General features: G+C 45.3%; 1 protein-coding gene and 1 long non-coding RNA gene across 11 annotated transcripts in view; both read right to left on the bottom strand.

The window, feature by feature from the left end:
- The window catches only part of LOC105284583 (RNA-binding protein Musashi homolog Rbp6), a 589,200-nt gene that overhangs the window by 408,812 nt on the left and 162,452 nt on the right, over positions 1-17,936 (bottom strand). The window lies entirely within an intron of this gene.
- The window catches only part of LOC109611400, a 62,961-nt gene continuing 46,802 nt past the window's right edge, over positions 1,778-17,936 (bottom strand). The window contains exon 2 of the long non-coding RNA XR_002193775.2: positions 1,778-17,931. This is a non-coding gene — a long non-coding RNA (uncharacterized LOC109611400). The remainder of the gene's footprint in view (positions 17,932-17,936) is intronic.

Here is a 17,936-nt window from a genome sequence, read left to right as displayed (position 1 = left end):
AACGGCAACGGGCACCGCCGCGGATCAACGGTGGAAATAGACGACACAGCGCGGTGCAGCGGAGGAGCGAAGGTAGAGAAAGGGGCGGGAAAGGAGAATGAAAGGGTTGCACCTGTCGGCGTCGCTCGTCTCATTGAGATCCTCATAACAGCTGCGCCGGTCAATGGGGTAGATTGTGTGCTGCGGATCGGCCAATTGTGCGAGCTGATTAAAATTAGCGACGAGCCACGACGATCGGCCAGTTCACAAGGAGATCCTCGGCGAGGGGGTGCAAGAGGGAGGGAAAAAGAAAGAGAGAATTGCGGGAGCGGGCTCCTCGGCAAAATTGATCGGCCGAAATTGCAGCGGCGGCCAACTGCAGTCCGCGAACTCGCCTACCGACGCTCCGAGATCGTAACTCCTCACCGGAACGGGGGATTACCGCGTCGAATCACGCGAGTCGACCCCAGAATAACGCCGGTAATACGTATTAAGCACCCCAAATAAATCAATAACGAGGCGAGTTTATCGAGATGCCCACCACCCTCCTGTCCACCCTCGCGCACGACGATCGACGAGAACTTGCGCGGCGAGACGAGAATTTTAAGCGGGGCTTATCACGCCGAAAGATCGCCGGCGATGATCGCGCGTGCGGGGTGCCAGAGTCTGGAAACACGCTGGGCGAAAAAGGGTGTAAATCATGACGCATGAAAGTGATAATGTCGCACTTATGCGCGCGCGCGCGAGATTTACTAAAATTCTAAAGTTACATACTTTAAAAGTCTCAGTGGTGCACGAGTAATCACGAGAAAGAAAGGACAGCAAAGTAGTATAGAAATGTAAAAGATGCAGTCGCAGTGAGCCAAGATTACAAAACAAAACAGTAAAGTATTTATATTTATTTTTCTAGAGCACACATGTGGTTCTTTACATATACTTGTAGCTCTATAAGAAAACCAAGAAAATTTTTCTAAAAATTGCGATCACGTTTTGTCGCATAAACTTCGATCGATCGGCTTTCGCGGTGTTTCACGACAATGATAACAACCCGATGTACTAGCCATTGCGTATGCAGTCGTAAATTCACGATAGAGTTAATGTAACAGACGCTTCAGATAGTCCGGGATGCATAAGACCGCGACGAAGCGGGACGCGGAGCGAGACGCGAAGCGCAGCGTGACGGACGGCGCGACGGCGCTGTATAAATGCAGCGTTGCTAATGTTAAATCGCCGACTCGGTAATTACATGCAAATAGCGCCGGCCACTGTTTAAACAGAGCCGTGCATGTAGCGCGCCGTCGAAGCGCGCCCCGTCCATATTTTTCGAAATGCTTCGCCCTCACGTGCTCCGGCCGCGCGTGCAAAGCCGGCGCGTTATTAAGCGCCGTTGAATGCACCATCCCGGCTATATCTCCACGGGATTCGCGTAAGCGAGGAAACGGGAACCATTAAAAAAATGGAGGGTATCGCGCAAAGGAAACGCGATAGAAAAAGCTCGAGTTACGGCGGGTCGCGTTCGAGAGCTTTAACTTCGCTTCCGGAACCTGGGAATTAACATGTAAACGCGTAATTTCTTTCTACAATTTAAGCCGGGAAAATGTAAATACAGCTGACGAAATTTGATTTCCCGATTAATTCCAAATGAACTTTAATTCAACGGGACTTTAATGCAAATTGTAATCACGGTTTAATTATGCGGATAAAAAAGAGCGGCGACAAGCAGTAGCACTCATTAATTATAATTGGGAAAAAATTCATACAACTTTGTAAGATAAATAAATCAAAGATAATATGTTCATATAAATATGTTCATTATTTATTTTCGGAAAATGGCATAGTCTAGATAAAGTTATCCTCCGAGTATGATCCGCTTAGTTATAAATTATCTATACTTTACGCGCGTATAAATACACTCTTCCGTAGTTTATTGTGTAGGCGCATTAAACCATTCGTATAGAAAATTTACGATTCTGATGAATGCGTGTTCCTCGTCGTTTCGCCGATGAGAGCCAGGGGCCATGGTAAAACAGCCGTGAGTAATTAACACGCTGAACGCCAGATCTAAATTTCGACATGGCTCGGCTAGTGCCAGGAATATTTTCAGAGACCCTAATTGTCATTCATTTTAATTAATAGTCGCTCATAAGTTGACGTAAGAGTACAACTAACCAGGTTAAATGGTTCATGTCAAAAATTGCCACTTTTTATCAAGTATTGTCAAATACAATTCTTTTAATTCGAGACATACATTTTTGGCAGCTAGATATTTTCTAAACTACGTAATTTTTCTATTTAGTCAATGCCTTTATAAGGTTACTCTTGTACGATTAATCGATAAGTTGAGTAGTGTTCTTTTAACAAATAAGTAATTGAGTAAAACCAGTAAGGCCTTGGTTCCGTCTTGGTTCCTCAGGTTCTTGCCCACGTCGTCCCTGTCGCTTGCGCGATCCTCCTGGTGGCGGTTAATAAGCGTTTCCTCGTAATTTCCTAGTCCACGCCTACACTTCCACCGTAATTATTTCTGTCGGCTTCTTACGTGTCTTTTGTGGCGCACCGACTTCCATCTACGACGATCTTGATCATCGCCCGCGCCGCAAGGCCACGAATCAGTCGATTGATCGTCAATTATTTCAGTTGCGTGTAATCCTCTGCAATGTCTCATAGAACCTTGCAACGCGACACTGCTCTTCTAACATTACTTTCTAATGTAATAAAAGTCAAATATTTATCTCAAAGTACGCAAACACTTTGCGGCGCGCAGTCATCTTTTTAAGGCGAAACAGTTTCATTAGAAACTCGAGGATATCACCACAGTTAGCAAAAGTTAGTTAACCGAGACCACTATAACGACGCGACTTTTGTGCTGCGAAACATCAGGACCTAAAAGTCCGGACTTTAAAAGTTACATCAGGCTTGTGGCGCAGACCTGCTCAAATAACTCTGATTAGCGTTATCTTTATTCTCGCGGTCAGATCTCCGCCCCGGATAGCGTTACCGTTCGTACCCGATTAAATATTTCTGGCGAACCGTTATCCTTCCTCCGCGGTTAAATAGATTCAATGGTCGTTACTCTGTTTCCTTTCCTCGCGCTAATCACACAGGAGATCGCGGATTGGTGAAAACACTGCGCACGTATCAGTATCACGTGGAGGAATCGTCGGAATAAAGTCGTCGCGGCACCGCAGGAAATACCGGAAATTTATGCGACCGTTACCGTCACGCCGCGGGTTAACACGGACGCCCGTATCGGCAACGCAGTGCCGCGACGCGCGCCAAGCCCCGCTAAATAAATGGACAATATCATCCTCGTCGTAAAAATAATTGCTGCTCGTGGCTCGGCGCGCGGCCGATTATTGCCGAGCGCAGCAATTAGCTGCCGCGGCTTGATGCGCTTTATTGCCGCTTGCTGCGAATTTTTATCGCGGGCTTCGCCGCTGCTCCTCCTCTCGGTAGAGATTGCAGTCTGATTGCGCCGGGGTTTTTCGACCGAGAAAAATAGGGTCTCGCAAAGACATGAATCGATATTTTAGTCGAGTATCAAAGGATGGTACTGAATAATATTCAAAAAAACAACAAACAAAGAACCTTTTAGCCAATTTCGATATCTTAACACCAGTCGTAAAGTTGCAGCCAGTTACAAATTCTTAGTAAAATATTTAACACCGGAAATGAAAAGTTTTGAGGATAGAATGGTTAGATATTTGTTTTATTTTAATTTGCCAAAGGATGTGGGCGGAAAGAAAAGAAGATTGACAAATCTGCGATATCCTATTTGCGAGAATAACACAGAATCGTAAGGTGACACCTCGGATGCACTCGGTGCTTTAAGCGAAATTACACACCTACGACCGATTGTGGAAGGCCGGCCAAAGTCTCGGGATGTGTCGCGCGAGATTATACAGCGCGGAGGAAATAATGACGTAGATATTGCGGAGAGGATATGGTGGAAGGAGGTCGGTCGACGGGGTACGGAGAAATATAATGGGTTAAGTTTCGCCGTCGTGCTCCGGCGAATTTCCGGGTCGAGCTCGCGAGCGCGTGGCACTTTCAAGGGACTACCGGGAGCTCTTCTTAGGTAACCAAGTTAAGCTGTTAATTTCCACGTACATGGTTCACGGTCGGCTTGAATTTCTTGTCCGGTCCCGGGACAACTCGGAAAAAGTCCTTCGCGCTCCTCCGTCCGGATCTCGAATCGCGCACGTGCGAATTAAGCTGGAGGCGCAATATTATAGCATTGTGCAAGCTTACGCTTCGTCACTTTAAGTTCAATTAATGAACGGGTGACGCGCGCCTTTGATTGTACGAGTTATCAAATTAATTTGGAAGAGGAGAACAGTCGGCCCGCACGTGCGTTGTTATTTGTACCGTTTCAATCGCGATTAAAACATTGCGTTTTATGCATAAAAGCCTGATGTTGCTTATCGGCGTGTGTAATATCGTTCCTTTTATCATCTCCCCCGGTTTTGGGAAATTGCGTGTTTCTGCGTAAAAAAGATATAAATTTATTTCTCTTAATTTATCTCTCGTGCGTTCGCTCAGTTATACGCGATATGATCATATCACATCGATATGTATACACAGGACGTATCAGGTGTCACTTGCCTTATCGAAATCGCGAATGGCAAAAGTCAAACGAGGAAGAATTACGCCGGAAAAAAACGATCGGTAGGATCGCAGCATCGGCGATATCTGAACAGAAACAGGTTTCTGCTGTCGTATCCCTTCTCGATGAGAGGCGCGCGTGCTCGTGCTCTGCACATTCCTTTTTTCCATCGCACCCATGGTCGGTCTCCTCATCGGCGTCATCATGCGCCACGAGCCGGCCGTGTCAGCACGGCGGGCGACTGTTACGGCCAATATTTGTCACGTCTTATCGCTGACGCGCATCTTAAACGCAGGGAATTAAATGCGTAATGGCGCGGTTATTATCTCGTTAAATGCGGACGCGAGCCTCGGAATCCCTCTCGAAAGAAGGTTCCCCTTTCGTCGCGGCTTCTCCCTTTACTAAGTGTGGTCCACGTTTACGAATTAGTTTCTATCAAATTCACAGCAAATTGCGTCACAGTTCTACTCGCTTGATTCATCCGTGATGGAAAGGGAGCTTGTGAATTATAGAAATGAACTTTCGTTTATTTATACAACTTTCTTTATTTTTAAAAAGATATGATGCAAGATGATCAAGAGTTTGATATTCTTGTACATATATCGTTAAATTCGGAATTGCATCCGCACGAAGCAACGTGATGGAAAAATCCAAGTTTAATTGCTAGAATTATAAAATAAGGTTTAATAGCCCTCACAGATTTTTATGTCTCCACAAAAAATGTTCCAAGTACGCTTGGGCGGACAATCAAAGAGAGATCGACCGTTATCTTGTCAGCGGATCGTTGTCGGCGGAAAACGATCATTTGCGCGATCTAGCCCTTCCCGTTATGCGGCCACAAAATACCACGTCGCGTGCAGGCATCACGACGCCATTCTCCACTCGGCGCTGAAAGCTCGACGAGTGGATCCGCTCCCAAATACTCCGCTCTCTTCTTCAGGGTAGACAACGTGATCCGGTAGCGGCGGTAACGGTAATTGGAAGGCAGAAAAACGGAGAGAATTAATTTGTCCTGCGCGGCTGCTCGGTGGAGAGTGCGGGAGTGGTCGGGACGGAGGGTGAGAGGAAGCGGGGGAAAACCCGGGGTGGAACCCAGAGAGACCCCAGAGAGCTGCCGTCGGGCTCTCCCATTGATTATGAGGCAAGGCGAGCGTCGTTAATGGCCGACGGCGACATTTATCGCATCAATGGATGCCGCGCGTCCATTCCCACGTGACGACCTCCGTCATCCGCTATAAATACGCGCGTCCTGGCCTCCTCCTCGTGCCGCCTCTTCCGCGACCGTTCACCACTGCGTCCATTAAAGATCCGACGTTCCTTTACGCAACCTGAACCATTATAGTTCCGTCATGAGAGTGCAGGATTTTTTACATCTACGCGGATTCGCATGCAAGCAAGCAAGCGAACGTGATTGTCTCCTGTTCCGACGCTGTATCTCGCTGTGAGGCTCGTGATGGAGATTCTGTCGACCAATTCTGATGAAGTATTCAACGAAAATCGATGGAAATTAGTTCGAGAAGCGTGACGCCGCGTGTGTTTTCGTCGGCGGCTCTCTAATCTAATTAAAAAGCGCGCCGTAAAAATACAGCGCGGGGATTGCAACGCGCGCTTCCCACCTAATTTCGCAGTGGATTCCTACCCCGTGCTGTCTACCCGGTTCGTCATGTCGCGGGAGATTCGCTCGCGCAGCTGCCGTCGGAATTTTTCTAGCTCCGGGTCTTATATACCGAAGCGGGCCATGCGTTACGACGCCGCAGTAATTAAAAGTACCCCCTCTGTTCCCTCTTCTTCCGCTATCCACCGCCTACGCTGCACGGTGGACAGTACGCGCCGACGGTTTTTAATTGAAAAAATTTCGCACAGCGAAACTTTCTCGTCAACTGTAACTCGCGGCGCTCCCGATTCTTCCGTAACGGTCTCGATTAAAAGATCGTACTCTGAGCACAACTGCGCTCTCTTTCCAGCAGAAGACATTACGTAAGAGATCGAGAAGAGCTGCGTAGAGGAAACGTGACAAGCACAATAGCTCGTCAATACGGAGAAATTAAACCGCCGATGTTGTTTTACTGCGCGTACTTTAGATTTTATTACTTATTATGTTTACTTTGCTCCATTCGTCGTACCATTTTATCTTATCTTTCTCTCAGTCTGACTTCATAGTTTGACGTTTTCCTTTGATGTTACAATGTCAACAGATTCTAAGGCTATAAAGAAAAACATGCTCAAAGGAATTACTTCATCATCTACCGTAATTATGTATATATACGTCTTTAAATTCCAAATTTTAAATAGTCAGAGAAAGAGAGAGATGGAGAGAGAGAGAGAAAGGTCGTCTCGGCAGAGTAAAAGTAGGACAAGCCGGATCAAAGGACAAACGGGATCAAGCGATTTCGCTCAAAAAGACGATAATTGACATAATGAGGGACGCATTAAACTCAACCGCATCGCGGAGTATCGATTGCGCGGTGTCGCTCGTATTCCGGTTTCTCTCGTGCAACTCGGCACACCCGGTGACTCGTATTTCAAGGCAGAAACGGCGTTCCGCGCGACGAGCGCGATAAAATCGGCCGTAACGACGAGACTCATTTCCCTCCGTATCAATCCCGCGGACGCGAACAACGAGAGTGCGGCGAGGCGAAAACTCGCAAAACACCCGATCGCGACAGTCGACATCGACGCGGTTTTAATGTCCGTCGCCGGCAATGTTCGCCGCAGACTGTACGATAACGCACCAAGATTTTCGACCAAGCTGTTAGCTATAAACATCCATAGTAACATCAGCATTCGCGGATTTCCAAAAAATGTCCAGTTTCTCAAGTCTGAAACGTGCGCAAATGTTCTCCCTTTATATTTTTTAAAGTTTCTAAACTTGCAAATTTCCAACTTTCCCACGCTTTCCTAATTTTCCAAATTAGTACCATATTTTCAGGTATTAATGTCTCTAACTTTCTTAGATTAACAAATTTCTAGAAAAGAAACATTTCTTTTTGCACACTCGAGAGTCATAACTCTCGAGTCTCATAAAATAATGATTTTTCCTACTAGAAAAAAATATGTATACCAACAGTTTTACCACGTAAAGTATCAATATCAGAATCAAATTGTATCTATTAGAAATATCTCGTTAATTTTTCGCTTTACAGTTAATACCACTCAACTTAATTTAATACTAGATACTGTGATTATCAACACTTGCTTTATTAAGCTACAATAATCATACGCGAGCTGCATTCGCATAACGCGAAAGATGGACACTATTTTTAGAGACTCGATCTTCGAAGGACACGTCGATCCGATGCATCGTGTTTTACGAAGATAAGGGTTCAAAGTCTTAATCCTCGCAGAGATAAAAATGGAGAGGAGACGAGCAACATTCTGATAATCTAGCGCCTTACTTTCGACGATTACGGCATGCGGATTAGCGACCGAAAGAGACCGAGATGACAGTGAATCGGTAGAAAAAACCAGGCAGATCCGCGAAATTAAGAGATCAAGCCCGATGTGACGCAGTCGTAACATTTTATTGCCGTTCCGCGATTACGCGCTTCAGTAAATGTACTGAACAAATTTTATTCGCGTATTAAAGTTGCGGAGAATTTCATGCGAGCTGAGCTAATTACGCAGCTTGTATCGTACGAGATAATTGCAAAATTTATATCTACATCTCTGTGTTTTCATCTCTTTCTCATTTTCCAAGCCTTAGAGTGAATTGTAATTCTTAATGTTCGCACAATTGCGCAAATTACCAAGTTTCCAAATCATTAAATTGATGTACAATCTATCGATTTTCAATATTTATGATTATTCTAGAATAGAACTGATAAATTTTACATTAATAACAGACACGTTAATGAAGGACACGTCACGATAATCGCATATTGTAGAAAATTTAAGACTGACCCATAAAAAGAGAAAGAGAAATTACATAAAATATCAGCGTGACGTTATATTACACCCGAGAGAATCGCACCGTCCCGCATTTTATTTTTCAAAATCCCCCTCGTGAATAATTCACGCGTTTTCGTAATGACCCAATTCGTTCGTTAAATAAATTATCGCGAAAGCAGCGAACAAATGTCATTTGTCATGACGCGATTACGTCACGACGCGGCTCATAATGATCGCCGCTAGCAAAGCATAGTGAATTAATGTTGCCGCGCCGATGGTGGATCATCCCTCTGCGTGCTACCCCTCGCATCTCATGCGAATGATTCGGTCTTCGGAGAACGGTGGTTATGATATCTCTTCGCGCCGATTTGATTATCGCGCGCGAAGTACTGTCTCGTCTCTAAATTTGTCGAGATGGCTTTCACTTGCTACATGTGAAAAAGAGTCACCGGAAATTTTATTATTTATTAATAATAAAATTCTATTATATATAAAAATTTGTGTTTTCATTGAAAAAGATCTTTGCGCGCCAAATTCATGAAACTATACTGGGAATGTATTTTTCGTGAATATACACGATAAAGATGTCAAATATAAAAATGTACAAAATAAATGCAAAAATTATCACTTGTCCCTCGAGTGAATTAATGTAACGCGGACATCCTGAGACAATATTCAGGGCACTTAAGACTTTTTTTATACCATCAATTAAACTGTGACATAAGAACTCTTTGTGAGTAGAGCCAGCTGTTAGGCAAAATGTGAGGAATTTCATTTTATGCTGTAACGCAGTATCATTGGTATAGTACCATGGATCAGAGAGAGAACGAGTGAAAAAGCTTGTGATGAAAAATTAAAACAGAAAAAATAGATTTTAAAGCTGAGCACGGAAACGTTAAACTATTAAATTAGGCCATTAATAATTCGAATAAATAATTATCGCTTTGTTTTTGAAAACTATTCTTAGCTTTTTACAAGAAGGGAAACTCAGTTAAAAGTACAGCTTCAGCAAAATCGATTATACCGCTAAATTCGCGCACGGCGTTTCAAAATTCTCGTGCATTTCCATTCACATTTGTTGTTGATCTCACAATGTTTGCACTTTTCAATGTATTTCATCCAGATAACGGAACTGAAAGCTGACGCGACCGATCCGAAAACACTTCCAAATACAGCGATGATATAGCGAGCTTTTGCTGCAAAAATGTTAAACAAGTAACGGGGATGGTGCAGTTAATGGTTTCATTTCCTGAATCGTCGCCACCCCTCCAATCCTCCCCTCCAATCGCGCCCATGATCCACGGGGGTGGAACGTTGCCAGAAAAAAATTGCCCTAAAGCCCCGCGCTCTACCCGCCTTCAAATCTAAGCCTCGGAAACTGTAATTTGTGAATTTTGCTCGTGTCAACCGACGCGCGACAAATGTCGGCCTTGCCCTGCCGGGGATTGAAATATTTATGCCGTGTATAGCACCCGGTTAAATGTGCGTTCGCGAATACCGTTTGATTTACGACGGCGAGTTATGTCGGTCAGGCTGTCGATTTTCATCTTTTTATACGTTATATTTTTTGAATGACTTTTTGCTATGATAATTCCATGAAACTGATGGTAATAGCGCCATCGATATCGACCGCGAATGACAAATGAGCTTTTAATTATTATTTAACTGTTTGTCGTATTTATAATTTAGCATTCAGTCCTTGAACTCCCGTAATTGTTTCCTATCTTGGATGAATAGCGCAGATATTCGGGACATGGTGTGCAAATAACGGTAAAAGCAGGAACTTAATTGTTATTCGCAAAAGGGAAGTTTTGCCGAATAAAGATGAAAAATAGAAATAAATATCGACAGAGTTAATAACATTTGTAAATCGGAAAATAATCTTTTCACAAATGGTTCTGTCCAACTTGTCACGCATTTGCATCAAATAACTTTACGTACGCTTGTTAAACTATTTTAATTTATACCGTCTGATTTAGCATCCCGGATTAGACGCTATTTTCAGAGGCGAGATTACCGTGCACGTCAGCGCGAGACATTTCATTGCACTTTTCGTTCCGGCTATTTCCGGGTGTGCGCGCGCGAGCTCGCGTTTCACATTCAACGAGGCGCCGTGCCCAAATTCGCTGTATAAATATTTAATTCCCGCGGGATTTTCGTGGGCAAAATCGATACGCGCGAACTACCGATACAGATGAATGCCGATACGGACGATTCTCACACCGCTGAAAAATTTACGCGGTTCTCGTTGCGCAAACACTTGAGCTGAGTTGAAAATCGGAGTGATATGTATCGTTTGAAAGAGAAAGAGAGAAAGAGAGAGAGAGAGAAAACAGTCATAGTATAATTCACGATGATAATTAGATAAGGATTAATTACCGCATAAATTATTATATAAATTACGCAAGAAATTATACATAAACGATACGATGCATATGAAACATATGCGAGATATATCATAACGGGATTAATTCTGAAACATTTCAGTCGTTCTTACGTGACACAATTTCTGAATTGTTAGATACCAATTAAATCTGATAACATTGCTTACGTAGCTGTCACGGTAAATATGCGAAATATTGTTAATAAATCGACATCTCTCGAGTCGTTGTACGCGCTGTAAGATCACTCGACGTTCACGATTTCCGTCGTCAAATTGCATCCTTAATCGACACGAACTTAATCCGAACGACTCGCACTACTCTGATTTCCGAGCGACGGCTCGATTGTTACGAGCCCGCGTACGGAATTCACTCGGCGAGGCGGGCTCTTGAGAGCCGAATCGGGGAGAGAGTCTGCACAGAGCTCGCGGCGGTAACGACCGCCACCGTCGAAATAGAACGGAACGAGAAGATGGAAAAGGGGGCGGGAGAAAGGGCCGGGGTGAAAAAAGCCCGAAGAGAGTGGGGTAAGCGGGCACGGAGCGAGACGAGAGCATGAAAGCCGGCGGTTTCGTAAGGGGGATGAAGGAGAAGGGAGGAGACGGTGGCGGCGGCAGCGGGGGAGGAGGGTTCGAGTGGATGCGGATATTGCAGTCGGCCAGGTTCGATTTTGCCTTAACGGCGAGAGTGGATATCGAATGATCCACATAGTCCCCGGCCACCTTTCGAGCCCCTTTTCAGCCCTTCTCCGCGCCCACTCACCCGGCCTCCATGCCCTCTCGCGAGTGTAGGACTAATCTGGAAGGGAGGGGGTTAAGCCCGAGCTGTCAGAAGGGGCAAAGAAGAGACCTCCGTGAAAGCGAAGGACGGGAGAGAGCGACGGGAGGGCGGCAGAGCGAAAGGGCGGAGGAGGGTCGAATTAAGCCCGGACGCCGGACTCGCCGTCGGTAACCCAACTCACGGGGGTAGTATGCGTGCCGGGGGTTCGAGCTGTTAGCCTAACTCCACTTAAATTAAAGCAATCTATCCTGCGGAACTCTCGCGCTAAGCCGACAGGTTAAGCGGAGAGCGACCGCGCTCTCCCACGACGCCCGCGCTTTCCTTTACTTTCCAGGTGAACACGTTGTCGACGGAACGCCGAGGATTTGGATCATGTGAGCCGCGTCCGCACCCCCGTTTCATTCCCTACGAATTTATCCGCCCGTAAACATTCCGAATATCGTCAGTATCGTTGACGAGTGTCTCTTACGGATTCTCCAGCGGATCGTTTGCACTTTCAACAAATGCGTTATTACCAAAGTAGAAATGTGCACGATCGATGTAAGGAGAAAAAGAAGAATCTACCATTCGCATCGCAAGTTATTCCATCACTATTCTTCGAACGTCGCTTACTTTCTTGCAACAGATTGCGCACAGGTGCTCGCGTCCCAATTTTCCTCCCGGGTAAAACGCCAACTAAATCTCGCGATATTTACGAAATTAAATGGAAGCGAGAATACGGCCGTCGTTTATGCTACGTTTATATCGCTTATCACCGCGTGTTTCCGCACCGTGATAGCTTTTATAGAGCGCTGCTCCGGGACAACAAACGCTATTCTGTCTCCCTTCCCGTGCTGCTCTCTCCCTGGCCCTCTCCTTCTTCAGGGTCCTCTTGAGCGGCGCGGGTACGCGTTGCACCCCGTGCTCGTATCCCGACGGCTACTTCGACGATCAAAACACGAGCGGAGCACGTACCGTCGTTTAATCCGCTCGTCAGGATGCCCCGGTTAGTACCCGCTCGCGTCCGCTTCGACATCCGCCGCGTAAGTCACGGGATTGCGCGCACGGAAACGTTTAAGACTTATCCGGTTAATCCGCCGGCCGGGTCGGCGAAAGAGTGCGACGCGGATTGACGACGTCGTCGTCGTCGTCGTCCTCGGCAACGTGATGCCCGCGATTTATTTTTTACGAGCTGCGCGTATCGTATCACCGCTCCCGTGACTCCGTACGCTTCGAGACGCCGCGATTTCACGACACGAGATTGTTGGTATCATCGAGAAATGGAAAATCCCTAAACGGATTTCGCCTTCGATTTTCGACTCGATTGCAGTGAAAATTTTACAGGTTTCGACGGACTCTCGTAAAAACCCCTGGAATCTCAATCGTAGAATTGCGTATTAGCAAGTTTACAAGTTTTGTGTGCTTATCTTGAGTGATAGTTATCTCGTAAATGTAATTGATCGAAAGGCTTAATACAAAAAGTCAATGTCTTTTTACTGAATTTGAATTGCTCCATGATGTTAATTAGAAAAATTATATTATCAAGATATACAAAATGCAACAAAATGCGTGTAAGGGTCCTGCAACGGCGGTCTACGTGCGCCATTGTAAAGCATAACAGTTTTTCATAATTACAACATAAAAAATAATCTGCGACGTAACGAGCCTCGTGGCCAAAGCGCGTAGGGACGAGATGGCTCCCGCGGACGTGTTTTACGTGCTTACGCGTACCGCCTCGTAATTGGATGCATGCTGTAATAAAGTGTCACGAGACAAAACATCGATATTACATTCGGGTCTTGCTAGCAGAGAATTTTTTTCCTTGCATCACTGCGTCGTAAAAGAATCTCGTAAAATCAAATCCGTAGCGGAATATCTAGCGAAAATGTGCGTCAAATAAAAAGATGAAGATCTTTCCTTTTTATTGCCCTTTATCGGCACTCTAACTTGTCTTCCGGAAATTTCGGAAAATTCAGTCATACTGTGAACTTAAAAATGAATCATTATTATATAATCTATCGATAAATCTCGGAAACGCAACTGACTATCGAAAACCGCGTCTATACGAAAAGAGTTACGATCACGCGTCGACTTTCTCATCCATTAACAGTAATCCCTGCAAAGAAGGAATGTACACAATTCGCAAAATCTCCTGGTTCTTCTTCCGCGCGAGCATTTCCGAAGCGTGTTGGCCGACGGTGCGGTAATCCGATTTCCGCGATCTCGTTACCGTCGCAGAGAGGAGCAGATGGAAATCGTGGGCGAAATTCGAAAATCGAGTGAATGGCAGCGGGCGCCGCGACGCGTACTGTCGAGCTAATTCACGAGACGCGGGCGAACAAGCGCGACGTCGAGGCGCGATTAAATCGCGGGCGAATGCCAATCTGAAATTACAGCCGGTGCGACGGCATTACCGGATCGTGTCGCCTCGGATTACGGCTGCAGTTTCTGTCTTACTTGTCTTACCCGCGACAAGAATGTAATACGGGAACAAGACACCAGGACACACGGGGTGGGTGGCACGCGGACACGGAGGAACGCCGTCGCGAACGCGCCCGTTCCTTCCTTCGAGTCCCACGAGGACGCCTCGACGCGCAACGTGAGAGCGATGTCCGGGGAAAAAAAAATCGCCTCAACTCACCGCTCTCGAAGTGCCTGCTCGCCGTTCCCGTCGTTTCGCCGCGCAGATTCATTAAAGTCTCGGTCTCGAAAGTGCGTCTCGGATTAAAACGTGATTTTCAGGGCGATCTTGAAATCTTTGCATCTAGTGGACACTTTTACCTAGCCTCGAGTTTTCGCAGATCGAAATTTATCAAATTGGAGTTACTCTGCGTACCGTTCGCGTACATCCGGTGGTCACTTGGTTATTATCATTGAGAGTAATTACGGTGACGAGGGCAATTGCGGAGAAAGCTGAAAAAAAGATGAGGGGAAAGATTGAGATAAGAAGTTTATCGCGTCCCTTCGCTCGATAAAGTTAAACGGGTCTTCGGTGCGGATTATTCAGATTATTCCGCTTTTCTTTTCGTTTTAATTCTACAATTCTGTTCTTATTTCAAAATATATGAAAGAATCCTCGTGTTTAACAAAGGAAATCATCTCTCTACCAGTAACGAATCTTTTTTTCCGAAATTCATGTCACGAAATTTCATCAAAATTTGTTAAATAACGTAATATTTGCGTCTTTTCAAATATTGCTTTGTATAAATTACGCAATTATATCAAATCAACGATATAGTAATTTTCTCCTTTTTTTGTTTGGAACACGTAGCGGTTTAGGAATTCGCGAACGGATTGGACGCGTTGCAATCGCGAAATTAAACGCGCATGCATTTTGCATTCTATGGAGCGACTAATTCCTAATGGAAACAAGAGTATCACCTAGGAGCTAAAAGCCGGAGGAGCTTTAGGGCAATCAATCATGCAAATTGCGATCGCGGCAAAATCTCTGGGACTCCGTTCACGATTCCATATGGTAATGCCGCTAATGCACCGATCGCGTATCAACGGACATATGGGGTGTCTCTGTATAAAGTTGCATTCGCCATTCAAAACATTACACACCGCGTAGTTCGCAATTCAAGTAATAATTATTTCAACGCATAAAATTATATTTGAAATTATGCACCGCCAAGAGAATTTTCATGTTCAAGAATTAATAATGCAATTGAATGACTGGATCTTTTTATTCAGACAACCTCAAAAAAAGAAATGATTCAATTAAAAGCTTTATTTACAAGATATTTAATATGGAAATGAAAAAAATAATTCCGAATTCAATTTATGTGAGTGAAAAACCTGATCAAAGTCGCCACCGTGTACGTGCATCGTGCGTGTCATTATATCCAGCAAAGCGCAATGAGCGCAATTTGGTTCGAGCTCCAGCGGCAATTATCTATTAACTACTAATTGTTCCATATCGATTCCCACACAAAATCCGTTTTTTTTGGAACTTAATAACGCGGCGCCTGTTATCCACTTTACGAACGAAAATGCTGCATTTGAAATACCGTTCCAGACTCTTCAATCTCATAAATGCAATCGCAATTACTCCGTAAATGAAGCACGATAAATATCTAGAAATTAGATTTATTTATGCTAGTTTACTCATTTTCATCGAGAGGATTCTGATCGTACTGTGCAAAACACAAGTGTTCGCAAAAAGAGAAGCTTCGCGTTACGCTCTGTATAGATACTTTATCGACTCATCGGCTGCAGTAATAATTGATAAGGTTCATTATCGAGATGGCATCCATTTGTTGCAAATGCAATACACGGCTGTTAATTAAATATTACACGAAATAACGAAGCAAACAATTTTCTGCCTCGCGTTCTCTTCTGTGATTTCTGTGATTTACCGCTTTTACACATAACAGCGATCGGAAACGAATTATTGTCCCTCGCGAAATTTCTATCACACATGCCAGATTTATTGTCGGTCGTACTTAACTCAATAGCTACTAACGTATCTATGTTTCCTGCATACAAAGACAGAAGATACTTCTGAAACGTATTTCTGTCTTTGTGTATGCGTGCGCAAAAAGATCCTGGTCTTCGTTCGAAAGTGCGTAAGAAATAACAAATGTCTTTTCTTTTCTCGATCCTCGTTCCTCGTTTCTGCCCTATTTTCTTTCATTCGTCGAATCGAAGATGGTGACTGGCACTTTCGATCGAGAGAGTCGGCCAACGCGATTTTACGCGGCGCTCGATCAAACGACCGAGCCGTCTATTATTTCACCGGAGACCTCAACGTGCCGTGCGATTATCGTGCGTTTTAATATCACGATATTGAGCCCTTTTTGAAAGGCTACTCAAAGAGCCGCGGAGCGAGGCGAGAGGCGTCATAAGCCGGGATTGTCGGCGCGGCGCGTATATCGACTCGCACCGCATCCCTCTCCGGCATCGCCGTTGGCGAAACGCATCGAATCGACGGTGCTGCGCGAGATCCAATCGAATTAATTATCGTCCGTTGTTAATTACCGCGGGCCGACCGATAAAACGCGGCCGTCCGTAATCCGACGACCAGCGGAAAAACGGGGCGAACGCGGCGTGAAAAAAACCAACCCCGGTTTTCCGGAGGGGGTAGGAAGAGAGAGCGCGCGCGTACTTTGGCCCCGAAAATGTCGCGGAACAATGAATTTCAATTATCGCCGTCGCGACACGCACGAAACTATTTAAATCGTTAATCCTAAAATTCGCCGGCGGGAGATGCGAAGTACGGAAAGCGGGAATTCTCTCCTGAGCAAATTGACAAGCGATCGAGCGATGATAGTATCCGGCAAACGTTTTCATTTTCGAGCTTCATCACCCTGCGTTTGTTTGTGTCTCTCTTATGAAAAGCAAAATGTTTCTGCTTTTTGGAGTGAATTAATGAGATGAGTGAAGGAGGAAATAAATTCGTTACGATATAAGTACTCTTATACGCGGATCAATAAGGACCGAATGGGACATAAATGTGTACCGAAGGATAACAATTGTTCGGTTTATTCACTTTGACACTTTTGACAGTTCCTGTACATTGCACCCTCTCGGCTTCGTACTTTAGTCTACGATTTATCTCGCAGAAGTGCACGCTGCAACCGACTTTGTTGCCCGACACATCGCAACCGATGGAGGATTAAGAACTTCCGGCTACTTCTTATCCGGATTTCGTGCCCACGGGATTAGGCGACGAAATCGGCGGATCGATGTCTCGCTCCGTTGAAATTCCGTGAACGGTAACTTTTAAATCCGAGAGCGCATTCTACCGCCATCTACGCGCCGACGTGGAGACCTGTAATCCGTCCGAGCGATAAACATTCCTCGTGTACAGACGCTTTGCGTCTGTGAAACTCACCCCCGAAATGCGCGTCCGAAAAAGCACGTCGAACGTGTCGCGAGACCGGCCGAAATTACGTCAACGCACACGTTGACGTAAGACGGTTCAATGCAACTCGCGCAAGTCGTTCGTTCGCGACGATTTACTTTGGCGATCATCCACCTTGGCGATGATCGTCCAGACATTTTGATACATCGTGGCGCGAGGTCCGCTAGAGTGTCGCATGTTACACGCGATTGCCTCCGCGTACGAATTTAGATAACGACCATTAACATCGGCGGGTCGAGGCAATAACGCTGTTAAAATGATCGACGGTCCTCGATATTTCGACCGTGGAGCAATTGAAACACGCGTCACGATCCGTGTACAAATTCTCGTGCAACGAGAACTTTTGCGTTCCGATATATCATGATTGAGGACTTTTCAACTTACTGCACCTACGTCGATAACCGTTTCATATAAACGCTGTCAAAGATGGGGGGAGGGGAGGCGTAATGTTTTACCTGAA

This window comes from Ooceraea biroi, chromosome 6 (genome assembly GCF_003672135.1).
Source record: "Ooceraea biroi isolate clonal line C1 chromosome 6, Obir_v5.4, whole genome shotgun sequence".
NCBI classification, from domain to species: domain Eukaryota; kingdom Metazoa; phylum Arthropoda; class Insecta; order Hymenoptera; family Formicidae; genus Ooceraea; species Ooceraea biroi.
Note: the sequence above shows the minus strand (reverse complement) of the source record. Positions and strands in the feature narration are given on the sequence as shown.